Below are 27,891 nucleotides of genomic sequence, written 5' to 3' on the forward strand. Positions count from 1 at the left end.
TGAAGGCTGCAGAAGATATGATGTCCTAGCCAGAGTTGGCAGCTAATGTGGGATGCGGCCGGGGTCCATCTATGCCGATCGTTGAGTTGTGTTTGCTGCTATTGCCATGTACGATATAATATCTAAATATGTTATTTTGTGTTACTCATTGCCCTATGGTTCAGTTGATGTCGGTTGTTTAAGCAGAGCGAGTATTGGCCTCCAGTGGTAGTTTCAACATGGCGATGAGGAGACATGTTGGTGAAGACCGTTATTACTTAGGAGTTCTGTAGGGACATAGGGACGCAGCAGTATGTGCGCCTCAGCATTAAGAGGGTCAGTGACCTATTATAAAAGATAGTTTGCCGCCAGTGGTGGGTGGTTGGGTGTACACTTTGGGGGTGACACTGGTCAACGCTTGTGGAAAAAGCTGCAGTTTAGCCAAGAGAGCTGGAAGAAATTGATAGAGGAAGCACAGGCTCTGGCTTGGCGCTGTTAAGAAAAAGAGGGAGAGACAGCCAGAGTTAAGCCCAAGTAGGACAGTGGCTTAAAAAAGTCTGAGAGACTGCGCCATACCTCTGAGGGGTGGATACCATCAGACCCCTCGTTTGCAAGCCCTAACACAGTCACCTTACAGAAACATTAGATCAGAACATTATTCTGCAAATTTGGCAGCAACGAATGTTCATATACTCTACTAGGTTTCTTCTATTAGAAAGAGTGGAGAGCAGTTGCAAAGCGCATTATTGGAGGCGCGCTGTGGGGGAACTGTGGCAAGCAATGGAGGCTCAGTGGCCGGCAATGGGGGCTTTTCGGGTGGCAAAGGGGTACTTTGGTTGACTGTCAAGAATCTCTGGCTGGCAATAAAGGCACTGTAGCTGGCATTGGGATCAATGTAGCTAGCAACAGGGGGCTATATAACTGCCACTATGGGTTCTGTAACTGCAACTGTGGACTTTGCAGGTATTGGGGCTCTCTTGCTGGCACTATATGGGGGCACTGTGAGTGGCACTGTATGAAAGCTCAATGGCTGAATTAGTATGTGGGCACTGAGGCTGACACTGTATGGGGCTCTGTTGCTGGCCCAGTTATGAAGGTGGTGGACTATGGTATGGGACATTGTAGTTTTCACTCATTTTGATCACAGTGGCTGGAAGTGTTATCGGGCATTAACTGGCACAGTTATGAGGGCACTAAAGTTGTGATGGGTACACTGAAGATGGCTACCAATGTTATAGGGGCACCGAGTATGTGTGTGTACATATATACACAAATAGCGTTAGTTATATTAGTCTCTTGAGTTATAATAGTGTACAGTATTATTAATGCAAATGTGAACAGGGCCCAAGTGGTTTTTATCAGATGTGTTTAGTCTTGTGGTATAAATGGTAGTGCCCCTACGTATATGAGGAGATAGTTTTGATTTAATAAGAAAGCACTTGTTCGCTGGCATATTACTGGGCACTGCCACTTCTGCATATATTTTATTGGGTGGTACTATATTGGTTGCTCCTCTAAGGAATATTACAGTATTTTCTACAGCTTATCAATATATTATCATATAACATTTCAGAAAACAGTTTTAGGCATTCAAAATAAAATTTTACAATTGGCTCACCTGACAATTTATCCTCACTCCTGGCTATGAGAATATCAGATCACATATGTCACATAACACCTCAGTCCTATAATAAAGGACTTCAGAAACTCAATGTGGCTCATTCTCATATATGAATCAATCGAACATGTGTTTTCGCAAGGTTGGCTTTATCTATGAGTTGCAAGTCTACTCCAAGTTCAATCACACCCCATACATAGCATACATTGGCCCCTATAGTATTTGGTAGAAATGCGCCCATGTCCTACTGTCTACTTCACATAAAAAGCCATAGATTTTTATTTTTTCTGGAAAACAGACATGAAGTTTTGAGGATGGGGCCAGAGACTGAGGAGAGAGCTGTTGGGAAGGAAGGGGGAGGTAGGGGTGTTAACAGCTACTGTCTCTTCCCTCTGTGCAGGTTAAATGCATGAATGCTCCAGCAGCGTGGTCTTGGAGCCTAGACAACCAGAATGATTCCTTAATAGGTTACAGATAAGACCTTTTGATTATTACCTGGATTGACAGCCAAATAATGGGAGGGGAGCATTTGGCTCCAGTCTAGTCAGTCGAGCAGAAAAGACCCCTGGCTCTCGGGATAACCTGGGTCAAATGATTTGGCGCCTTGAGTGTATGAAAGCCATTTTACAGACATTGAGAGAGGGAGAAGGAGGAGGGAGAAAGCTGGAAAATCAGAAACTTTACTTTTCCCACTGTATTTATGCCTTTTATTTTATCTTTTACCCCCGTCTTCTGTGATATTTACAGAAAAATTTATCATTTTTCAGTGACTGAAGAAATAGGGAAACATAAATAAATATTTGAATGAATTCAGGCCAGGGTTAACCATGCGGAATAAACAATAACCCATACAGACTATCCAATGGCGTGTAGCATACTGTTGGTCCTAAGAACGCTCATCATGTCTATATAAATAAACCAACAAAACGTCATGCAGAATAAACAAAGAAGCAACACATAGAGGTAGAGATCATGCAGTATGACATCATAACTAGATGACATTCAGGATGACATCATAAAGCATGAAATTATAAATCTGTAAATTGTAGACTATCAAACATGGACAACAAACAACTAAACAGTGTCTACAATGACATTAACCCCTTAAAGACACTACCATTTTTGGTCAAAAGGACCAGATACAATTTTTCGTTTCTCGATCTCGGTCTCCCAGATCACAAAACTTTTTTTTTTTTTGCATTAATACAGCTGAACGGGGAACATTTTCAGCAAAACTAGTTGTATTTTCTATACGTACCATTTTGGGGTATGCAAGCTTTAGGCCCCATTCACACAAACTTATTTTTGCGGCCGCAATTCACCCGCAAATCTGCGTGTGAATTGCGGCCCCATTCATTTCAATGGGCCAATGCACACGACTGTCGTTTCCACGGTCCGTGTATGGCCCAGGAGCCTGGACCGCAAAAAGAACGGACATGTCTTATTATGGACGTGTTTTGCGGTCCAGGCTCATAGAAATTAATGCACGCGGCCATGTGCGCAGCCCGCGATTTGCGGGCGGCTCGCAGGTGAAACTCCGTGGCTGTCCGAGCCGCAAATCACCGCCCGTGCACACCACTACAGTCGTGTGAATGAGGCCTTAGCCTTTAATCCTTACTAATTTAATTTTGCGGGTAAAAGCAGAAAAAAACATGCTTTCGACTGTTGTTACGGTCACGGGGATATCAAATATGTAAGGGTTATTTTATGTCCTATATACACAGACACCTATTAGAAAATATTGTGAGTTTGTGCTAGTAGACATTTACAAGAGACAGCATTTGGGACCTATATTGCTATGTTTCACAGCCATGCTACCGCCATTAATCTCATGGGTACATTGGCAGTACCTGCAAGATCATTATGACGAAAATCTACGACATGATGCAACAACTGATAGCCACCTATGAGGTACATTTTTGCCTTGGGCCAAGAAGGGGTTGAAATGCAGAGAATGACATTATAACTAACAGTTAACATCATAGCAAGAAATCACACACAATGGTCAACATTTACTAAGCAGTTTATGCCAGTTTTTAGGGCAAACTGTGCCAAAAAAGTCGCAAACGTTTTACATTTTAACAATTGCGGTAACATCTGCGGCTGAGAAAGGTGGGCATAGCCTCCAAGAAGATGTCGCTTAGGCCACATTTACGAAAGTAAGTGAAAATGGCACAAATTTTGTCTCAAAGATTGTATCGATTTTATTTTCTGATTGCGTGCACCTTTTGATAAATTAGTTTAAAATCATTCTAACTATATACTTTACTTAGAGTGGCATAAGAGTCGCCAGTATTACTTAGTAAATCTGGGCTAATGTTATCATATCTAAAGACATAATATGATACCATAACTAGACAACATGCAGAATGACATCAGACCTAAACATTGAAAATGACATCATAACTAAACAACATGCAGAATGACATCAGAACTAGACAACATGAAGAACTACATAATGCCCCAGATAACATTCACAATGACCCCCATAAACAACACATAGAAAGATATACCTAGACAAAATACAAATGACACCTCAAGTAAACAACATGCAGAGTGACAGCCTAACTAGAACTACATTATAATAGGAGATTATGCACAATGACATAATCAGGCAACATTGACAATGACATCATAACTAGTCAAGCATAATGACATCCTATATAAAACAATATACATAGAATGACATCATAACTAGACATCATGCAGAATGACCTGAGTGACATCATAGTTTACCTATAGTACTAATGTACTTTCTAATATTTTAGAATAATTTTTATTTTTTACACCTAAATGATACCTTATAGCCAAACGAAGAAAAGTTTATTTGATAAAAAATGATGCTTCTATTCAAGCAGAGGGTTGCATTTTTTTAAGTTATGTCAAGCACGTTTGTGTGCAGAGGCGAGAAAAGAATGTGACTGTGGTCAGAGGTTTACCTTGAAGCTTCCGGACCCAATGTATAAATCTATACCAGGCCTCCGCTACCTTCACTGCAATAACATGCTGGGTATGTTTACCCCCCTCAGGCACCAGGGTACCCATCAGGGCAAGCTGCAGCACCAAGGAAACCTGGGAAGATCTCAGGTCCCATTGGACTTGGGGTGACCCACTGTGATCATGAATAAACATGCTTTAGGCCCACATGGGGCACACTGTGATTCTATCACCCACGGGTACGCATACACCTGAAGTCGGCCCCTGTAGCCACCCCTCACCCAGCTATAACATTGGTGGTAGTTTTCCTGCAACCTTGTAAGTTAGTTATTAGCAAGGGAGGTCACGTATGTTCATTTGTAAGGTTGTTTCTTCTAGCATCCAATTAGTGGTCATCTGTCCTTTGATTGGTTATCACAAGCACCGCTCAAATTTGTTTCTGCACTAGTTTGCATATACAGTCCCCACTCTTCTTGATAGTCAGGGGCGTAGTTATGGGTGGGGTGGGGCAGGTGCCACCGGGGAAGTGACAACAAACCAATGTGCCTTGACCAGGGCATTTAGAAACAGGGCTAGGGCAGCAAGTTGAATCTTATGATCACCTGGCATCCAGTTTTTGGTAGTTCTTAATGGTTATGTTTTGCATCCTGCAAGCAATGTGAAGTATGAAGCTTTGAGCGTTAGAAGATTCTGAATAACATTGGAGCTTATTAAACAGAGCTCTGAAACTGATTTTGTCCCAAGAACCGCAGCGCCAAGCAATGTGCTAGTAAATGGTTCCAAATGGTGGCAAACGCCAAGTTGTATTAAACAATATAAATTAAATCATAAATTAAAAATATATGTAGCCAAGTCCCGCTCTATACAATATAGAAAATATGAATTCCTAGATGAATCTTGTTCTCTAGACTTGTATGACACAAACCCTCAGGTCATAGTTTCTGCCAGTTGACTTTTATGAGCCACCTTGGGTCTTGCCAACAACAAACAAAAAACACTTTTGTTTTTTGGATATCCTGCTTTATATTTCTCTCAATCAATCTTGTGTGCCCCAAAGAAATTAAAATAGGCTCAATAGTAATGGGAAAGGAGACAGGGTGTGAGATAGCGCCACCCTTTTTTATTTTTATAATGGAAATGTTCATGTCGTAGAAACATGTCAGTGAGCAGTATTGGGGGGGGGGGGTCCAAACCCTGAGACCCCCACTAGTACTAAGGGGTTAAGGTGCCATGTGGTCCTACAATCTAGTGATTGGTGTGGGTCTCAGCACCTGAATCACCACTAGTACTATCTTAGATAGAAATTTATCATACAGTGTAAGGGTTAGTTCACACGTAAATTCACATTGCAGAAAGTCCACAGCATAATACAGTAGCAGCAGAGTGGATGAGATTTGCTGCGTAAATGATAAGTGGAAAAAAAAGCTCAGACTTTGACTAGTGGTGCAATTTTTTAATCTGAAGCATGTCAATTGTGTTTGCATAATCGATGCTTTTTTGTTTCAGGTTTTCCCAGTTGAATTCAATGGGGAGGTGAAACCCACAACAAATAGCAGATGTGATTTTTGCGGCGGAAAAGCTGCGATTCCACTGCAAAAATCTCAAATCAGAAAAAAAATCTTATACTTACCCAGAATTCTGTGCTTCTTTGTCCAGGCCGGCCTCCTGGGATGACGTTTCATGTGTCCACTGCACGGCCTTAGGATAGATGGCACCCTGTGCGAAATTAACTTTCGGCGCCCCACCCATCATAAAAAAATGCCCCATAGAAAAGTATAATGCCCCCCCACAGTATAAAGCCCTATATAGTGCCCCACACAGTATAATGCCCCTTTAGTGCCCCCCATACAGAATAATAATAATATTTAATAATATATTATAACCCCTTCAAGGACACACTATTTTGTCCTAAATATTGTCCTAATTGTGCCCACACAGCATTATGCCCCCTAAGTGCCACACACAGTATATTGCCCCCTGTAGTATTGCTACCCAGTATGTCTGCTTAGTGGCCTCCACACAGTATAATGCCCCCTCCCCTGGCTGCCACACATAGCTCCCTTGTAGATCATGCCCCCTTGTAGATTGTGCCATACAGCCTCCCTGTAGACAGTGCCATAATTCCCCACCTCCTCCTTGTAGACAGTGCCATACATCCTCCACCTCCTCCTTGTAGACAGTGCCATACATCCCCCACCTCCCCCTTGTAGATCGTGCCATAAAGCTCCCCACCTCCCCGTTGTAGACAGTGCCCCCAAAAAAAAAAAATTGTACTCACCTAGGCCCCATTCCCTTGACGAACTGAGCTGCTCCACGACGGGATCCTTGCATAAGCCGGCGTGATCCTGTAGCCTAGTAAAGAGTTTCCCAACCTTTTTGGACTCGAAGGACCCATGGAAAAAAAAAATTTTCCTCAGGGCACCCCTACCAAAAATTGTTTTGAGAAAGACAGAAAACGGCGTTTTTTTGTAAGGCAGAAAAAATCTGCCTCAAAATTCCTTTAGGAATTCAGCGTTATTTTACATATTTTTGCTTTTTTTTTTAAGCCGTTGAAGCTAATGCAACGGACACGGGCAAAAAAGAACTCCAAATGAGCGCCGCGGGTATTTTCTGCCTTCTATTAATTTCAATTGGAGGTCAGAGGTGGAAACTATTCGAAGATCATCAGCCTCCCACTCAGTAAAATGATCATCAGCCCGCCACTCACAGTAAAATGACCATCAGCCCCTGACTCACAGTAAAATGACCATCAGCCCGCCATTCACAGATGCCCCCTATAGATAGTGCCACACAGCCCCCTGTAGTGAGTGCCACACAGCCCCTTGTAGGTAGTGCCACACAGCTCCCTTGTAGGTAGTACCGCACAGCCCCCTTGTAGGTAGTGCCACACAGGCCCCTGTAAGTAGTGCCCACAGACCCCTTGTAGGTTGTGCCACACAGCCCCCTTGTAGGTTTTGCCACACAGCCCCCTTGTAGGTAGTGCCACACAGCCCCATATAGGCAGCGCCACACAGCCCCCATATAGGTAGTGCCACACAGCCCCCTTGTAGGTAGTGCTACACAGCCCCCTTGGTAGTGCCACACATAAATCAATGGACAGTGACATCAGGGGCAACTCCTGAAGCGGAACTAATTAGCATAAAGCTAAAATCACTCCTAACGTGGTAAAAATAGATCGTTTTTCTAAATAAAAAGCACTGCTGTCACCTGCATTATAGTGCCCATCTCCTTATGTAGGAAATAGGGCACTTATAATGTGGTGACAGAGTCTCTTTAAAGGACACCTTTTGAAATAGTTTTCTTCTTTTTTTTTTTCAATAAAAATGTCTATCAGTGTGTTTGGTGCAACTTTCTGCTGCTTTACTATTGAGTTCAATGTAAAAACAATATGCAGTAAGCTCCCCCTAGTGGTGACAGCAGGCAGTTAGAATTTAATAATTGAACTCTTTTTCTATGCAGAGTGTTCAGAGCTCTGTATCAGAACAACAAAGCTCTGGCCGCTATAAAGATATATTAAGAAATTAACCAGGGCACAATTTTGGACCTATTTAGACTAAAAAAATTAAATAGTGTTTGAGGGTGGACAATCACTTTAAGACAAGGTTGTGAATGTCTTGCTTTTATTTTACAAGGCCTATGAGTGCCCTATTTAGTGAATATATAGCTGTCATTGGAAAGGTAAAGGAATACGAAAGAAAGAGGGGAAATTGTAAGTGAAAGAGGGGAATATTTAAAATCCCAGTGGGATGATAGGTCAAGTCATTTTACAGCTTGCGGGACCCTGGAATAGTGAAAGGTAATCATATAACTAATTACTGGGGCCCTACTACCTACAAAGCTCGCATAATGTTCCCATTCGCTTCGCTGTTAAAGGTATCACATTTAATCCTTTTTGTTATTTTTCCAATACAAAATTGTTTTACCTTCCAACCTACACGACTATAACTGAGTAATATTATCACCAGCTCATTACTGCTAGATCTCTTCACTATTTTATTATAAGCAGAAAAAACATATGCGTGTGTGGCAAGAGTTCTTGTTTAAATGCATCCAGTGTCTTGCGAAGTGGGAATATTAGACCCCCCTCAGATTGTTATAGCAGCGACTGAGCCTGTAATGTCTCTGTTTTGGTGCTATCCTAATTTCAGTTTTGTCATTCACTGCCCTGAGAGTCTCCGCTTTCCTGGCAGAAGGCCAAAGCTGTCATTCAGCCACAGACAGTCTCCCTGTCAGCGTACTCTCCCAAGAGCCGTCACAACACTGTCAGACCTGGCGCCTGGAGAGTACTGAGAGGATGCAGTAGACAAGGCTTAGTCAGTCTGGCTCTGCAAGGGTGCACAGACTCACACAGGGGATATTAAAGGGACTAGCAGACTTGGACGACTGGACCAATTTTCTGCTCTGTAGATTTGTTTGTTTGTAAAATTTAGAGCCTAGTAAAAAAAAAAAAAAATAATTCAAAAATAATTTTTTTTTTTCAATTAACCCTTTCAGCTAGACTTTTCTGAGCATTTCTTGCAGAGAAGCATAAAATAAAAGTATATCAAAATAACATTTTGCAACCTGTAGCAGATGGCGCTCACCCGCGGTGAAAAAGTATATATTTATTAAATTCACGTGCATGTAATTTACTTGTAATCAGAATGATTCCTATCGAATAATGGCAATACTATTTAAAGGTAATCTGTCATCAGCTTTTTGCCCATCAAACTGCGTGACATGGCGCTGTAGGACTTTTAAACACTATTCCAACCATGCCCGTGTTAAAACCGTCAGGTGGCTCTTTGTGCAGAATAATACGTTTAATAACGGCAAATGCTGTATGTAAATAGCAAACCTGGAGCCATCAGGGCGGTGCAGCAGCACTGCAGAGTCACAGAGTCAGTGCGGGAGGTATGCCTATTTCTCCGTAATTGACATCTCCCATGTCTGCTGTTGTCAGCGCTAGCGGTATTGAAATCATGCGCATATATAGGGATAGGGGAATGTCAATCACAGAGGAACAGGCGTGCTTACGGTGCTGACTCTGTGACTCTGCAACGCTTCTACACCGCACCAATGACTCCAGGTATGATATTTGCATACAGCACATGCTATTAAAGGGGTTGTCCAGGATTAGAACTACATGGCTGCTGTCTTTCAAAAACAGCACCACACCTGAACACAGGTTGTGTGTAGTATTGCAGCTTAGCCCCATTCACTTCAGTAAAGCATTATATTGTATGGGGGAATCTAAGAGGGCATTATACTGTATGGGGGCATCTGTGTGGGCATTATACTGTATGGGGGCATCTATGTGGGCATTAAACAGTATGGGGCAGCTATGGGGCATTATGCTGTATGGGGGAATTTGTTTGGGCAAAATACATTATAATGTATGGCTGACATCTGTGTGGGTATTGTACTGTATGGGGGCATCTGTGTTGGCTTTATATGGTATGGGTGCATCTATGGGTTCATTATACTGTATGGTGGCAGCTAGAGGGCATTATTGTAATGGTGGGGGGGGGGTAGGGAAACGGACAAGTGAGCCCTAATCTACCCGCCACTCTGTCCCTGCCTACTTGCAACGACCCGCCCTAGACGACGGGGTACAACTGGGCGGCGGTCCCCGCGCTCAGTAAGTGCATGACAAACACGACAAACAAACAAGGGAACACAAGCAAGGGAAATGGGCAGTTGCTCGCGGAAACACCGTGAGCAACAGAGTAGTGAACGAGCCGAGTCAAGCCAGGAGAGTGCGAGGTACAAAGCGAAAAGCAGAAGAGTAGTCGGTAAGCCAGGGTCTGTATGGAGCAGGATCAAAAAGTAGCAGGAGCTGTTGCTGGGCCAGGAAACCTCAAGGAAAGAATTCACAAGCACAGATGGACAGGAAGAGCAGGCTTAAATAGACCGAGGGCGGGAGCTAGCTGAGTCTGGCCAGGTTGCGATAGGCTCTCCCACTCCTAAGCCTGCCAGCCTGAGTGGAGGAAGCTGGTGTCTGTCTCAGGGATGTACACTCAGGTGTTGACTGATTAATTCTGGGAGTTAACCCTGAAGCAGTGCCTGGCAGATCCTTTACAGTACCCCCCCTTTTATGAGGGGCCACCGGACCCTTTCTAAGTGGACCTGGCTTACTGGGGAAACGCAGGTGGAACCTCCTGACCAATACCCCAGCGTGAACATCCCGGGCGGGTACCCAAGTCCTCTCCTCGGGCCCGTATCCTCTCCAATGGACCAGGTACTGGAGGGAGCCTTGGACCATCTTGCTGTCCACGATCCTGGCCACCTCAAATTCCACCCCCTCAGGGGTGAGGACGGGAACAGGAGGTTTCCTCGAGGGGGCCAAGGACGGGGAGCAGCGTTTCAGGAGGGAGGCATGAAACACGTTGTGTATACGAAAAGACGGGGGTAACTCCAGCCGGAAAGAGACAGGACTGAGGACCTCAATGACCTTATACGGCCCAATAAACCGGGGAGCAAACTTTTTGGACGGAACCTTGAGACGCAAGTTCCTGGATGACAACCACACCAGATCCCCGACCACAAACAGGGGGTTAGCAGAACGTCTTCTATCGGCCTGAGCCTTCTGTATGCTCTGGGACGCCTCTAGGTTCTTCTGAACCTGGGCCCAGACTGTGCACAGATCCCGATGAACGACCTCCACCTCGGGATTGTTGGAACAACCAGGTGAAACGGAGGAGAACCGTGGATTAAACCCAAAATTACAGAAAAAGGGAGAGACCCCTGACGAGTTACTGACCCGGTTATTAAGGGAAAATTCGGCGAGGGGAATGAAAGAAACCCAATCAAATTGACAGTCAGAGACAAAACATCTTAAGTATTGTTCTAGAGACTGATTAGTCCTCTCCGTTTGGCCATTGGTTTCAGGATGGAAGGCAGAGGAGAAGGACAGATCAATCCCCAACTTATTACAGAAGGCTCTCCAAAACAATGAAACAAATTGTACCCCTCTGTCAGAAACAATATTGACGGGGACCCCATGGAGACGCAGGATGTGTTTGATAAACAAGGTAGCCAACGTCTTGGCGTTGGGTAGTTTCTTGAGGGGCACAAAGTGGCACATTTTACTGAAGCGGTCTACCACCACCCACACCACCGACTTGCCTTGGGATGGAGGCAAATCGGTGATAAAATCCATGGAGATATGTGTCCAAGGTCTCTGGGGAATGGGCAACGAACGCAGTAAGCCCGCTGGTCGGGACCTGGGAGTCTTGGACCTGGCACAAACCTCACAGGCGGCGACGTAGGCCTTAACGTCTTTAGGCAAACCAGGCCACCAATAATTTCTGGTAATGAGGTGTTTGGTACCCAGGATGCCTGGATGGCCAGATAGTGCGGAGTCGTGATTTTCCCTAAGTACCCTTAGCCGGAATTGCAGGGGAACAAACAGCTTGTTCTCAGGAAGGTTCCCAGGAGCTGAACCTTGATCAGCAGCAATTTCAGAGACTAAATCGGACTCGATAGAGGAAATGACTATACCTGGAGGCAAAATACAAACAGGATCTTCCTCCGAAGGAGGGCTGGCCATGAAGCTACGCGACAGTGCATCCGCCTTAATATTTTTAGACCCGGCCCTATAGGTAACCAAAAAATTTAATCTGGTAAAAAACAACGCCCATCGAGCTTGTCTCGGGTTTAGCCTCCGGGCAGATTCTAGGAAAACCAGATTCTTGTGGTCGGTAAGGACCGTTACCTGGTGCCTAGCCCCCTCCAGGAAGTGGCGCCACTCTTCAAATGCCCATTTAATGGCTAAAAGTTCGCGGTTGCCAATATCATAGTTACACTCCGTGGGCGAAAACTTCCTAGAAAAGTAAGCACAGGGGCGGAGATGGGTGAGGGAGCTGGTACCCTGGGACAAGACGGCCCCCACTCCCACCTCGGACGCGTCAACCTCCACAATAAATGGCTCCCTTTGGTTGGGCTGAACCAGCACGGGGGCCGAGATAAAGCACTTCTTGAGGGTCTCAAAAGCCTGGACGGCCTCAGGGGGCCAATGGAGGACATCAGCACCCTTGCGAGTGAGGTCCGTAAGAGGCTTAGCGACGACCGAGAAGTTAGCAATAAATCTCCTGTAATAGTTAGCGAACCCCAAAAAACACTGTAGCGCTTTCAGGGAGGCAGGTTGGACCCATTCAGCCACAGCCTGAACCTTGGCAGGGTCCATGCGGAATTCATGAGGAGTGAGGATTTGACCTAAAAATGGTATCTCCTGTACCCCAAATACACATTTTTCGATTTTGGCAAACAGTTTGTTTTCTCGAAGGACCTGGAGCACTTTCCTGACATGCTCTATGTGGGAGGACCAGTCCCTGGAAAACACCAATATGTCATCAAGGTACACTACAAGAAATATCCCCAGGTAATTTCTCAAAATCTCATTTATGAAGTTCTGGAAGACCGCAGGGGCATTGCACAACCCAAAGGGCATGACGAGGTATTCGAAATGGCCTTCGGGCGTGTTAAACGCAGTCTTCCACTCATCCCCCTCTTTGATGCGAATAAGGTTATACGCCCCCCGTAGATCCAATTTAGAGAACCATTGGGCCCCCTGAACCTGATTAAAGAGATCAGGAATCAAAGGAAGGGGATACTGGTTCCTTACCGTGACCTTATTCAGGCCACGGTAGTCAATGCATGGCCTAAGACCCCCATCCTTCTTCCCTACGAAGAAGAAGCCAGCACCTACCGGAGAAGAAGAGGGACGAATGTAACCCTTGGCCAGGGATTCCTGGATATACTCCCTCATGGCTTCACGTTCGGGACAAGAAAGGTTAAATATTCTACCCTTAGGAAGCTTAGCTCCTGGTACCAATTCGATAGCGCAATCGTATTCTCTATGAGGCGGTAATACTTCGGAGGCCTCTTTAGAGAAAACATCAGCGAAGTCCTGAACAAACTCGGGTAGCGTATTCACCTCCTTAGGGGGAGAAATAGAATTAACAGAAAAACATGACGTACAACATTCATTACCCCATTTGGTTAGCTCCCCAGTATTCCAGTCAAACGTGGGATTATGCAACTGCAACCAGGGAAGACCTAGAACCAAATCGTACGATAATCCCTGCATCAATAGTACAGAGCACTGCTCCAAATGCATGGAGCCAACAAGGAGTTCAAAAACAGGGGTATGCTGTGTAAAATAACCATTAGCAAGAGGAGTGGAGTCGATACCCACTACCGGGACAGGTTTAGGCAAATCAATCAGAGGCATAGCGAGAGACATAGCAAATTCCACAGACATGATATTAGTAGAGGACCCTGAATCCACGAAGGCACTGCCGGTAGCAGACCTACCACCAAACGAGACCTGAAAGGGAAGCAATATCTTAGTACGTTTCATATTTACGGGAAATACCTGTGCGCCCAAGTGACCTCCCCGATGATCACTTAGACGCGGGAGCTCTCTGGCAGCATTCTTACGCTTGGGACAGTTGTTTACTTGATGCTTGACATCCCCACAGTAGAAGCAGAGACCATTCTTCCTGCGGAATTCTCTACGTTGTTGAGGGGACACGGAGGCCCCGAGTTGCATAGGTATTTCTGAGTCTTTAGGGGAGAAACAAAGCAACGGGACTTCGGGAGGCATCATGGGGGAGTCGGAGGAAAAAACACATAAACGTTCACGTTGTCGTTCCCTGAGACGTCGGTCAAGTCGTACCACTAAAGCCATAACCTGGTCTAAGGAGTCAGAAGAGGGATAACTAACTAGCAGGTCTTTCAGGGCGTTCGACAGACCCAACCTAAACTGGCACCTTAAGGCAGGGTCATTCCACCGAGAAGCTACGCACCACTTCCGAAAGTCAGAGCAATACTCCTCAACAGGTCTCTTACCCTGACGTAAGGTCACCAGCTGACTCTCGGCAAAGGCAGTTCTGTCAGTCTCGTCATAAATAAGTCCGAGGGCAGAAAAGAAAAGGTCAACGGAGGAAAGTTCAGGGGCGCCAGGAGCCAAGGAGAAGGCCCACTCTTGGGGCCCTTCCTGGAGCCGGGACATAATTATACCCACCCGCTGGCTCTCAGAACCTGAGGAGTGAGGCTTTAAGCGAAAGTAAAGCTTACAACTCTCCCGAAAGGAGAGAAAAGCCCTCCGGTCACCTGAGAACCGGTCGGGCAACTTGAGGTGGGGTTCAAGGGGTGCGGTGAGGGGAACTACCAAGGTAGCATCAGGCTGGTTGACCCTCTGAGCCAGGGCCTGGACCTGTAGGGAGAGACCCTGCATTTGCTGAGCCAGGGTTTCACGGGGTTCCATAATGGTGTCAGGGACCAGGGTAGACTAGGTATAGGGCTTGTGAATTTGTAATGGTGGGGGGGGGTAGGGAAACGGACAAGTGAGCCCTAATCTACCCGCCACTCTGTCCCTGCCTACTTGCAACGACTCGCCCTAGACGACGGGGTACAACTGGGCGGCGGTCCCCGCGCTCAGTAAGTGCATGACAAACACGACAAACAAACAAGGGAACACAAGCAAGGGAAATGGGCAGTTGCTCGCGGAAACACCGTGAGCAACAGAGTAGTGAACGAGCCGAGTCAAGCCAGGAGAGTGCGAGGTACAAAGCGAAAAGCAGAAGAGTAGTCGGTAAGCCAGGGTCTGTATGGAGCAGGATCAAAAAGTAGCAGGAGCTGTTGCTGGGCCAGGAAACCTCAAGGAAAGAATTCACAAGCACAGATGGACAGGAAGAGCAGGCTTAAATAGACCGAGGGCGGGAGCTAGCTGAGTCTGGCCAGGTTGCGATAGGCTCTCCCACTCCTAAGCCTGCCAGCCTGAGTGGAGGAAGCTGGTGTCTGTCTCAGGGATGTACACTCAGGTGTTGACTGATTAATTCTGGGAGTTAACCCTGAAGCAGTGCCTGGCAGATCCTTTACAATTATACTGTGTGGGAGGCACTATGGGAGCATGATACTGTGTGGGCTGAGCCGGGTGTGTATGGGCGGGGATTAGAGGTGTGGCTTAAAAGGAAAAAAATTGTCCCTCTTTGCGATACTTGAAAGTTGGGAGGTATGGATTTAGACCGTGTAAACTTAGACAAGGCAGTCAGATGATGCAACAAATTCATCTCAGTGGTGAATGGCTTATGATAAATTTAACTCATCTTACTTGCCCTGCTAGACACTCTTCTGCTTCTTATACCACCCTTGATTTGGCTTTATTTGCAACAGAATTTTGTGCCATTATTTTTGGAGTACAATGGCGCATCTTAAGCCATGCCTTCTTTTCTGTTAAGACACGCACTTTTTTTTTTTTTTAAAACAATTTTAAAAAGTGTCTAGTGAGGAGCAAAAAACATCTGGTTTAACAGATTTTGGCGCAATTTACAACACATTTGAGTTGCAGACACTTTAGTACATCTGTCCCTCAGTGTTTGCCTTTTCAGTGACAAATGCTGCCATGACCAAATCCTCCTCACAGACCTCCTCCGCCACTCTGTCAGGCCCGTGCATTAGTACTCTCGCACCAGACAGGCTCTCCCTGTAATCTTGCCCCTTGCACCCTTGCAAGGAGTCTGTGCGGTGCCACACTACTCCATCCACACACCTGATTAGAGACCTCGCCAGCCTGTCTGTAAAAGGAGTAAACATCACGACATTTCATAAAGGCACAATACTTATTAACATAAACATGTTAGAACACGGTACAACGCAACATGGCAGTCCAGTCAACTTCACTGAGACATCAACAGTAACAAGAGATCAGCTGATGTGCGGATCAATGTCCATGATCACACGGACTCCATGTGTAGACTGGGGAAGCAACAGTTTTCTAGTGGCGAGACCCCAGTGTTTCCACACACAGAAATACTAAATGAGATCCAACAATTACATTTCTGTCAGATTGCGTGCAGTGTTGTGGCTTTCGAACTGTGTATTTAATACTTTTATGGGTTTCCAGTCTGAGCTTTTCATGCAAGGTTTGTGTAACGATTGTCGATTATTAAAACAAAAATACATTAGAGCAGACAAAAATCAACCACATAAACTTGGACGCCACTTTTATAAAGCATTTTTTAGAGTAAAACGGAAAACATTTCAATTATTTTAATATATGATTTTGATTATAAATTAATATGGATTTTATTGTTCCGTAAAAATATTTCATGATTGGAAGCAATCTAGACTTTACCAATTACCACTTCAGCTGATGATAATCATTCCAGGGGCGGACACAGACTGCACAGGGCGAATAACGTGCCTGGGCCCCCCGTAACCTAACCTCGCCCGCACGCATCTAAAGCTATACAAATCTATATTGCACATTTTATTACTAGTTTAGAATACAGGTAACAAACATAAATATTGCAAATAATTTCCATATTTAACAACCGAGCATAACAAAAAGCACTCATGTAACTAACTTATAATGACTTTATCTGGCTCATTGCACTGTCACTTTCTAACGCCTTAGATGCCGTGGTTGCTATTGACTACGACATCTAAGGGGTTAATAGAGTGGGATCCCGGTCGAGCGGGATTCCGCTTGTTACAGTGAAGTGTCTGCTTTATCATACAGTGGACACCCCCGTTATATGGAGCAAGCTCACCCCCGTCCATTCCTATAACGTATGACTATATGTAAGTATACGTAAAACGTTGGGAAGGGGTTAATTAAATTATTATGGGTGAAATGGACAACACCCAAAATAAGTGTATTTGTGGTGGTGAAGTGGGGGGTGGCACATATAGTGCTTGAGGACCCACCAGTGTGGTGACAACACTGTAAGTGAAAACTTTAAGGGGGTTTGCCCATCTTGGACATTTATGGCATGTCCGCAGGATATGCCATAAAAGTCCGATAGATGCGGGTCCCACCTCTGGGACCCGCACATATCTCTAGAACGGGGCTCCCTAAACCCTGTTCTGCCTTTCTCGGCTCCTGCTGCTTTCCGGCCACTTCCTGATTAGATGGTCGGGAGTTACAAAAACAGCAAAGCTCGCTGAGCTACGCTGCTTCTGTAACTGCTGTTCACTCAGTGGCATAACTACTGCCGTAGCAGCTGCTAAGTGGCCCAGCGGCATGAGGGGGCCCGTGTCGCCCGCCGGCACAGGCTCCCACCATCGCCTGAGGCTCCGCAAGCAGCCGCTATGGCTGCTACAGTGCGACGCCACTGAACACTATGGCAGAGCAGGGAGATATCTCCCCGCTCTGCCATTAAACAAAAGACATGTATCCCCTATCCACAGGATAGGGGATACATGTGTGATCGCTGGTATTGATAGGGAGAACAGGGGACTGAAGTCCCCTGAAGTTCTCCATCACAAACCTCGGACTTCCGGGGTCTGTGTTAGCAGCTCCGTAGAAATGAATGGAGCGCCAGTCGCGCTTGTGCGCATGCATGACCAGCGTTCCTTTCATTTTTATTGAGCTGCGCAGACGCCGGAAGTCAGAGGTTAGTCATGGAGAACTTGGGGGACTTTCGGTCCCCCGTTCTCCTTATCGCTGCCAGCGATCACACATGTATCCCCTATCCTGTGGATACATGTCTTTTGTAGGACACACTATAGGTCGGCTTTTACAGGGGGTTACCTACAGGGGGGGCTGTATAGCGCTACCTACAGGGGGGGGCTGTATAACGTTACCTACAGGGGGGGGCTGTATAACGTTACCTACAGGGGGGGCTGTATAGTGTTACCTACAAGGGGGTCTGTATGGCGTTCTCTACAGTGGGTGCTGTATGGCGTTCTCTACAGTGGGGGCTGTATGGCGTTAGCGCCATACAGCCCCCTCTTTAGATAATGCCATACAGCCCCCACTGTAGAGAACGCCATACAGCCCCCTCTGTAGATAGCGCCATACAGCCCCCACTGTAGAGAACGCCATACAGCCCCCACTGTAGAGAACGCCATACAGCCCCCCTGTAGATAACGCCATACAGCCCCCCCTGTAGATAACGCCATACAGCCCCCTGTAGATAACGCCATACAGCCCCCACTGTAGAGAACGCCCTACAGCCCCCACTGTAGAGAACGCCATACAGCCCCCACTATAGATAACGCCATACAGCCCCCACTGTAGATAACGCCATACAGCTCCCACTGTAGAGAACGCCATACAGACCCCACTGTAGAGAACACCATACAGTCCTCCCCCTGTAGAGAACGCCATACAGTCCCCCCTGTAGATAACTCCATACAGCCCTCCCCCTGTAGATAACGCCATACAGCCCCCCCTGTAGATAACGCCATACAGCCCCCACTGTAGAGAACGCCATACAGCCCCCACTGTAGAGCATGCCATACAGCCCCCACTGTAGAGAATGCCATACAGAGTCCCCCCTGTAGATAACGCTATAAAGCCCTCCCCCTGTAGATAACGCCATACAGCCCCCCCTGTAGATAACGCCATACAGCCCCCCCTGTAGATAACGCCATACAGCCCCCTTTGTAGATAAGGCCATACAGCCCCCTCTGTAGATATCTACAAAGGGGTCTGTATGGCGTTATCTACAGGGGGTCTGTGTGGCGTTATCTACAGGGGTCTGTGTGGCACTATCTACAGGGGTCTGTGTGGCGCTATCTACAGGGGTCTGTATGGCGTTATCTACAGGGGGGTCTGTATGGCGTTATCTACAGGGGGGCTGTATGGCGTTATCTATAGGGGGGCTGTATGGCGTTATCTACAGGGGGGCTGTATGGCGTTATCTACATGGGGTCTGTATGGCGTTATCTACAGGCGGGGGCTGTAAAAAAGGCACTATCTACAAGGGGGGGGGTTGTGTGACACCCAGGGGAGGGGGGGGGCCCCAGTCAAAAGTTTGCTATAGGGCCCAGTCTTTCCTAGTTACGCCCCTGCGTTCACTTCTATGGGAGTTATTGAAACAGCGTAGCTCAGCAAGCTTTGCTGTTTTCGTAACTCCTGACCATCTATCGGACATTTATGGCATATCCTGTGGATATGCCATAAATGTTAAAGAAGGGGGAACCCCTTTAACTGTCCACTGAGCTCCACTCCACTCCAAACATTTTCTACAGACAGGGCAGCAATCACTACCTCCTAGTTCTTTTTATTTTCAGTCAGTCCCTTCACGACGCTCAGCACAGACACCACACAGTAAAAGCACCGGCAGGCTAAGGGGGAGAAGCAAGAAGAACCCTAACGCTGATTGGCTGAGAGAGTCTATGTGCCGATCTATGCGTACAGCGTCTAGGGCAGGTGAGTGGGCCCCCACCCCTTCTGAGCACTTGTTTAGCCATATATTCTGCACCGGAGGTCCACAACCTTTGGTAGGTCGCGAGCCGCTTTCAAATATGACGTGTGGTATTGAGCTGATACTGAATTGATGCTGAATATCCATAGGGAAATGGCCTATTTTACTATATTCTGGTTCCAAGTTCTAGTAACGCTCTGATGCCCCAGGTGCCACTAGCGCACAATAGTTTCTAAAGCTGCCAACAGCTGGGGAGCCACATGTAGGACATAAGTATCTGGTTTAGCGTATTCTTTGGTGAGTTTTGGAGATCTCAAAATGCATGAAGGATCAAACACAAGGGTAAAGGATGAGGAAGATTGGAAATGTATTTCAGCAGTCAAGGAGGTTTGTTCCCTGGCTTCAGTTTGCAATGTAGTTCTGAAGGAATGGGCAGTATATACATAGAACACCTACTCTTACTAAATGGATATGGTTTTTGTAGCTCACCTTGGCTACGCATGGTTTGATATGTCGGCCTGATGTAATGACTGTGCTGATAATTGGATCATTAATGACCGGCTAACTAAAACTGATACCACATGTTGGAAAATGTTCTTGTTACTATATAACCCTTCCTTTTCCCACAGAAAGTTCTTTACAGGGCGCCATCTGAAGTTGAAGGAGCTAGGGTGCAAAATGGAAAGCCATTATTTTAAGAATAATTTGCAATTAGTCCTATTATGCTCCAGTGAGAGTCCTCGAGACTTGCACCGGTCAAACCTAAATGTTCAAGGTCTGTATGTTCACATTTATAAACTCTAATTAGACCTTCAACTCATATCCAAGAAAAATGGACATGTGAAGGTATTTTTTACTGATCAATTAAGACATTCCTCAGGTGCTACATCATTTCCAACCCTGGCAGAGGGGAGTATGTGCTGGTACCAGTAGCCGCAGCTACCCTCTAATTATTCACTATCCACAACTGGTTTTATCAAGAATGAGCTTCAATCTTTTTTTTTTCCGATCAGCGTCTGGAGAAGCCAAAGGACTTATTGCAGAGTAAAAGTTTCAATATTTTGCCTGTCAACACATTCATCTTTTCAGCTGCCAGGCCAAGCAGGGAACCACTTCTTGAGGCTTTGTTCCTCCTGACACATCCGCACTTGGCCGAGATACTTAGACTATAGTGCTATAGAATGTGCTGCACACAGATTTTCACAGGTACCTTTCCTTCAAATCCTATTATTCTTCACATATTACAGCAATGACATCACTATGCATGGTGCCTGCTGCTGACTAATGGTACGGGCTGGAGAGCTTTTACAAATATTTCAACTGTATCCCATGGAGATAAATTAACTAGAGATGTGGATCAGGCACAAAAAGACACAAAAAAATTCGAGAAGTGAACATCAGCGCTGGACACAGTCTATTTCCATGACAACTCAGCTCATTTTCCGCTTTTTCACTTAACTTTCATTGAGCTACAGTATAAAAAATAATAATATCTCAGCACAGCTCCACTTTGGAGATTCGCTTTGGCTAAATATTTAGTGACTTGCATAAAGCTCCATATCAAAGATCAAAATGGACATAAGGGTATGTGTTTATTTCCCATTTTCCCCTTGTTCGGCTAATTTTTCATGACCCTTGGGCCAATTCAGCTCCCCTGGAGAGGAGAGTCCATCACAGGTTCTTGCCACCCAATAACAAAGGGAATAGAACCAACCAGAGATGGGTCCCCCCTCTATAACCCACAAGGGCTGCCTCTATGGTGCCTGGTGTATGTCACTTGATCTTGAATACATGTCATCTTGACTGCCACTCTGCTAAGGATGTGGCCGTCATAATTGTTGCCTATATTTTATATTACACCTGCAGGGGAGCTGTAGGGAATTTGATTTCCATGCTTCTGTAGTATTTGAGACTGCAGAGCGGCACCCCATGCTTATTTCTGGTTTCTAATAAAGTGATGAATCTAATTCTTGAGAATATTGCTGGTCTACCAAAAAAAATTCTGCCTCTGCTCCATGTACTATAAAAGTGTTGACTTTTGTGGTGCCCCGTTTTGTTTTTCAGCAGAGGGCCTGCAGGAAAATTAAAGTGCAAATGTCAGTAGTAGTCCAGTGATGATTGTTTTCACATGTAGATTTTCCTGTATATTGTAATTTTCCCCCATTGTAAAGAATGGGTGAAAAGTCCACAAAAATGACAGTCATAGGGCATCATGCATATGGGGATAACGCAACCTGCCCTTGAAATCATATAGCTATATAAACGGGATATTTTAAAATCCTATTCTCTACAAAGTACCAGCCAGAATGTCACAAAGACTGGTACGTGTGAACACGGCTTTATTGTGCAATTTAATGACTACACTTCAAAGCGGTGACACATTTACTAATCTTGGGAATCTAATGTCATCTAAAACTTTTCAACTGCTTAAAACTAGAGAGTGAGGCAACTTGCTCAAGGTACCACACCATGCCAAATAAGCATGTAGACATTCAGTGCCTACGTGCCCTGGGTCGCTTGATAAAGCACCTGCTACTTCGGTGCCAGACAGAGATGGTATCAGGTGAGTCCTGGCAGTGGTGCCGGCATTCCGAAGAGGAGACAATTTACATTCCGCTCAGCAGTGTTGTAAAGCCAAAGAAAATAAGCACAGGATCCAATTCAATGCTCCTGGCTCCTGCTTGCCTGACCCAAGCCTTCTGCTCTCTGCACTCCTACCCTCTTGGCTAGCCCTCTTGATGTTTTTAAACTTTGATCCATTTGAATTGTGGCCTACTATCCAAGAAATTACTGGATATAATTCATTAGAGAAAGTAGTCTCGGTTACATGTAGCAACAGACTGACTGCCATCCCGGGAACGAGTCAACATTTTGCAGCACATGACGCACTTTATGTGTCCCAAGTACAAACAACATTTCTAGCAAATTTGAAAATTGCAAATTTCAATTCAGGTTTATATAGTACTTCTGCTGCTTCTGAAGCCGAGCATTACAAAATGATAGTACATAGCACCTACAGATACTTTGGCAAGGGACAGGACTTGTTACGGGACATCTACAAACAGCTATTTGCAATGAGGTAACAACAATAATAATGTTCACTTTCCCTGTAGCACCATGACATGACATGGTGCCCACTAAAGTCAATGAAAATTCTTGCCATTCACTGTGTCTAACGAGTGCCCCCCCAAGGTGGTCCTCCGGTACCGAAAGGTTCTTGGCTTTAACTAATACATGAAGGTCTTCAGCTTATAATGACAAAACATGCCGCCTACAGATTAGTTCTAGTTACGTTTGGATGACCTAATTTCACATTATTGGTGCCCCAAGGAGAAGTTAATTGTGGTGGTCTATCTGTAGTAAGTTCTCCAATCCGTTATTTGAGGGGTAAAAGTAGGAATGTTTGTGGGTGGAAGAAACTTGATAGGGGGTCCATGGAACTCAACAGACTTCCATTAACTTCTAATGAGTGTCCTTGTTGTCCTCCAGTTCCAATAGGGTCACGGCTTTAGATGATTCGAAGTTGGTCCACTTTTTGGAAGTAGAGAACTACTTATTACCTCACCAACAAAGGAAGGTTGGGATTTTTTGCTTGTGCCAATGTGATGTATACAAACTCCATAGGAACTAATGGTATTAATGAGTCACATAGTACCTCATGGCTCATTGATGAATGGTTTGGGTCAAATTGGATGTCTTCCCCTTTGATAGTCTGTGGGTAAACCTCAACAGAAGCCAGCGATGACGCAAAACATGAGTGCTACTTTCAGGAATGAGTGATTGATTCATGGGCATTTATTTTGAGGTTCTTCTTCCAAGGATCTCTAAATTAAATGAATACTTCAGTTTCAGAAGAACTCGGGGCTTTGTGGAGCTAATCTTCTGCAAATCCCAGGCTTAGAGCAGCTTTAGGTGTCAACACTGGAATAATACCTTGGAACACATTTCTTTCTGGCCCGAGTGTCACTTCTGAAAAGCCACAGTGTTCAACACGGAGCAAAACTCTTGTAGGGAGAGTCTCTGTACATTATAAGATGCATAGAACATTAATCATCTACATATTCCATATGCAACATATATAAATTTCGCAGTCATTTTATTTGTTACAACGTACAACTATGCAGACTGGGATCTCTTTCTTAATTATCAGGTCAGTAAAGTCCATTTACATGGTACAAATGGCAATAAGTGATCTCTCAAGTTGCGTGAGTCCAACTGTAAAGGATCTGCCAGGCACAGCTTCGGGGTTAACTTCCATAGGTAATCAGTCTTCACCTGAGTCTATGTCTCTGAGACTGACTCCAGCTTCAGCCACTCTAGTCAGTCTCAGAGACATAGACTCAGGTGAAGACTGATTACCTATGGAAGTTAACCCCGAAGCTGTGCCTGGCAGATCCTTTACACCATCAGTCAAAACATCTGATTAGACCTAACAAGTGAAATAATAAAACTGTGAAAATTTGCCATAACACATACTCCTACTTCCATTATTTCGGCTCATTTTCATCTATTTACAGTTAGATTTTCCTTCTGGAATATCCCATTGCCAACTGTCCCTAATTCCCTAATTTCCAGGAACAATCCCAGTTTTTAATGCTTTGTCACTTGGAATTTTTGGCCTTGGAAATGTCTCTGTTTTAATACTTGTACAGAACTTAATTTATTTTCTCTGTTTGAGATTTAAATGTTGCTCCACCTTAGAGATATGCTTTTCCTACACTATCTGTACTGAGCCAGCATGACTTTCATTCCACAAATGACTAATAGTGGCAGATCTCAATGCAGTGTGTAAAAAAGCACTATAAAAGACTACAGGCACTGCAGGTGTCTGAGGGGGCCCAAAGGACCCTCTACCACATAAGAAGACACCAGTATTATAAATCCCACATGGTAGGTGGGAGCCCTGTTCAAGTTTAAGCCTTTGACTTCTGGCTGCTATAGACTATTGCCTGTAGTTTCAGCAATGGGCAACCACAAAAGTAATTTTGTCCTTCAGCTAATGGCTCTAAAGGTCATATACACATATCTGCTAATAGAAATATATTAGTAAATAGGTATAAAAGCAGATTCCTAATATTCAGAAAAAAACACAATGCCACATGGTTCTCCGAGACACGTTAAGATGGTTACATAGTTACCCAAATTTGTAAAAATCTGGTAAAAAGGAATGTATACTCAACAGAACCAATGACTTTGACAGGTATGATCAATGCAGGGTATTTCTAAATCTAAGAAAGTAGTAAAGAGATTCACAACTAAAGTCTTTGGCTTTCAGAAGTAAAAGAAACACAAATATGTGAACGAGAAAATTTTGGCGGAAAGTTTTCTATGAGTGGTATCCATGAGACGGGGAGTTACTCGGCTGGATTTCCATGCTGTTGTGGGGCACTGATGGTGGCACTTACCATAGAGGAGAAGAGCTGGTGGTACGTTTTCACACATAGAGTAAGAATTGTAAAGTAATTATAAATTAAAGGTTCTCCAAAATCTGGAAAAGAAGAGGATTCAAAATATTGCTCAAGTGGTAGAGGATGGGAAGATAAAGGAATAAGGCAAACTATAATCCAAACACTATTTAATAAATAGCAACAAATTTACACATTATTACCTTTTATATGCTATTCAAAAAAACATTCTGACAGACATAGTTTTTATTTACCCAGCATCGGGTATATATAAAAGGGAGAATTAAGAAAAAATATGTATATGGCTCTTTTATTGGTTATTATAAAAATAAGTTCCGTCTGAGGGCGTGTTCAGACATGGCGGAATTGCTGTGGAATTCCGCTGTGGACACTCCGCAGTGGAAATCCGCAGCAGACTTTTTTTTCCATTACTTTCTATGGCTTTTTAGTTAACTTAGTTCAGACGTTGTGGAAAAAGCCATTGTGGAATGTAGGCTGCAGAGCAGAATTTTCATTCCGCAGCATGCATGGCCGCCGGCGGAGAAGCAGAGGATTTTCACTGTGGATTTCAGCCTTTTGTAAGGCTGAAATCTGCAGCAAGTCCGCTGTGATATCCACAATGTCTGAATTACCTCTCAAATATGCAAATTTTGCTGCAGATTCATTGCGTAGTTGGCACGAATTTGTGGCAAAATCTGCAGCAGGAATATTCTGCCACGTCTGAAAATGCCCTAATAAAATGCGAGGACTGATTACGTTACTCTTTCTGGCTCAATTATAGATAATTAGGAACTGCCTCTCAGTAAGGTGTCCTAACAAGCACTCCTTTGGTTAATGCGCTTGGACTTATCAAAACATATGAAAAAAATTTTTGTAGAGCATAAATGCTAACTATAGCTCTAGCACAACAGAGTGGGGGATGGGGTCAGGGGCGTAACAAGGAAACACTGGGCCACATAGCAAACTTTTGACTGGGGCCATACAGCCCCCTCCTGTAGACAGTGCTATACAGCCCCCTCCTGTAGACAGTGCTATACAGCCCCCCCTGTAGACAGTGCTATACAGTGCCCCCCTGTAGACAGTACTATACAGCCCCCCCTGTAGACAGGGCTATACAGCTTCGCCATACAGTTCTATACAGCCCTCCCTGTAGACAGTGCTATACTTTCAAGTATCACAAAGAGGGACAATCCATGCGGTGCGCAGCGGCACATTTTTTCTTTTAAGCCCACCCAATGCCTGCCCATACACACCCGTTCAGCCCACACAGTATCGTGCTCCCATAGTGCCCCCCGCACAGTACAATGCCCCCATAGTTGCCCACACAGATGCCCCATACAGTATAATGCCCACACAGATGCACATGCAGTATAATGCCAACACAGATGCCCCATACAGTATAAGGCCCGCACACATGCCCCCATACCGTATAATGCTCACACAGATGCTCCATACAGTATAATGCCCACACAGTTGCCCCATACAGTATAATGCCCATCACAGATGCCCTCATGCAGTACAATGCCAAAACAAATTCCCCCATACAGCATAATGCCCCATATCTGCCCCATGCAGCATAATACCCCCATAGTTGCCCCTACAGTATAATGCTCTCCACAGTTGCCCACACACAGTATAATGCCTCCCATAGCTGCCCCCACAGTATATTGCCCCCAAAGCAGCCCCCACAGTATAATGCCCCACACAGTATAGTGCCCCCCATAGCTGTCCCACACAGTATAATGCCCCCATAGCTGCCCCCACAGTATAATGCCCCACACAGTATAATGTCCCCTCATAGCTGCCCCCACAATATAATGCCACCCATAGCTGTCCCCACAGTATAATGCCCCCCATAGCTGCCCCCACAGTATAATGCCCCCACACAGTATAATGCTCCCCATGGCTGCCCCCACAATATAATGCCCCCCATAGCTGCCCCCACAATATAATGCCCCCCATAGCTGCCCCTACAGTATAATGCCACCCATAGCTGCCCCCACAGTATAATGCCCCCCATAGCTGCCCCCACAGTATAATGCCCCCCATAGCTGCCCCCACAGTATAATGCCCCCCTACAGTATAATGCCCCCATAGTATAATGTCATCCATAGCTGTCCCCACAGTATAATGCCCCCCATAGCTGCCCCCACAGTATAATGCCACCCATACAGTATAATGCCCCCCATATAGTAAAATGCTCCTATAGCAGACACCATATCAGCCCCCCTTCCTTACCCAGTATAATGCCCCATAGTGCCTAATAGAAAAATAATAACATAATTACTTAGCTATTCCCGTTCCCACCACGGGCGGAGAATCCTTTTCCTCCGGTCTGTGAGTGACTCGGCTCAGACAGGCGCGATGATGTCACTACATCGCGCCTACCTGCGCTGAGCCGCTCATGGCATACTGAATGCTGGGGCAAGGAGCCGTTGTTCCAGCATTCAGGAAGTGCTGTGTGGCTACAGGGGCCCTGTGGGCGCCCCAGGCTTAGGGGCCTGGCGCAATTGCGACCGTTGCGACCCCTAGAGCTACCCCACTGGATGTGGTCATGACAAGCGTTTTCTGATAAATTTAGTGTTTGTTTTTTTTCTTTTCTTTCAGGTAGTTTATATTCAAAATAAATTCTAACATAAATAAAAAAAAGAGAAAAAAGGATAGTGATAGTTTTTGTCTTTTTTTTTGGTACAGGATTCAATACTAGAGAGATACTGAAGAAGAGTCCTAAACTAAAAGACAGTCCTAAATTAAAAGACAAGTCCTAAAATAAAAGACACCTTCGACTCTTTAAGGAGTATTACATGGA

At 45.1% G+C, this 27,891-nt stretch overlaps 1 long non-coding RNA gene across 1 annotated transcript; it reads left to right on the top strand.

Moving 5' to 3' along the window:
• LOC142662726 (uncharacterized) lies at positions 1–27,891 on the top strand. The gene is made up of 4 exons (XR_012850961.1): positions 1–108; positions 19,544–19,682; positions 24,953–25,103; positions 27,777–27,891. It is a non-coding gene; the product is annotated as an uncharacterized LOC142662726 (long non-coding RNA).

This window comes from Rhinoderma darwinii, chromosome 10, assembly GCF_050947455.1.
Source record: "Rhinoderma darwinii isolate aRhiDar2 chromosome 10, aRhiDar2.hap1, whole genome shotgun sequence".
NCBI classification, from domain to species: domain Eukaryota; kingdom Metazoa; phylum Chordata; class Amphibia; order Anura; family Rhinodermatidae; genus Rhinoderma; species Rhinoderma darwinii.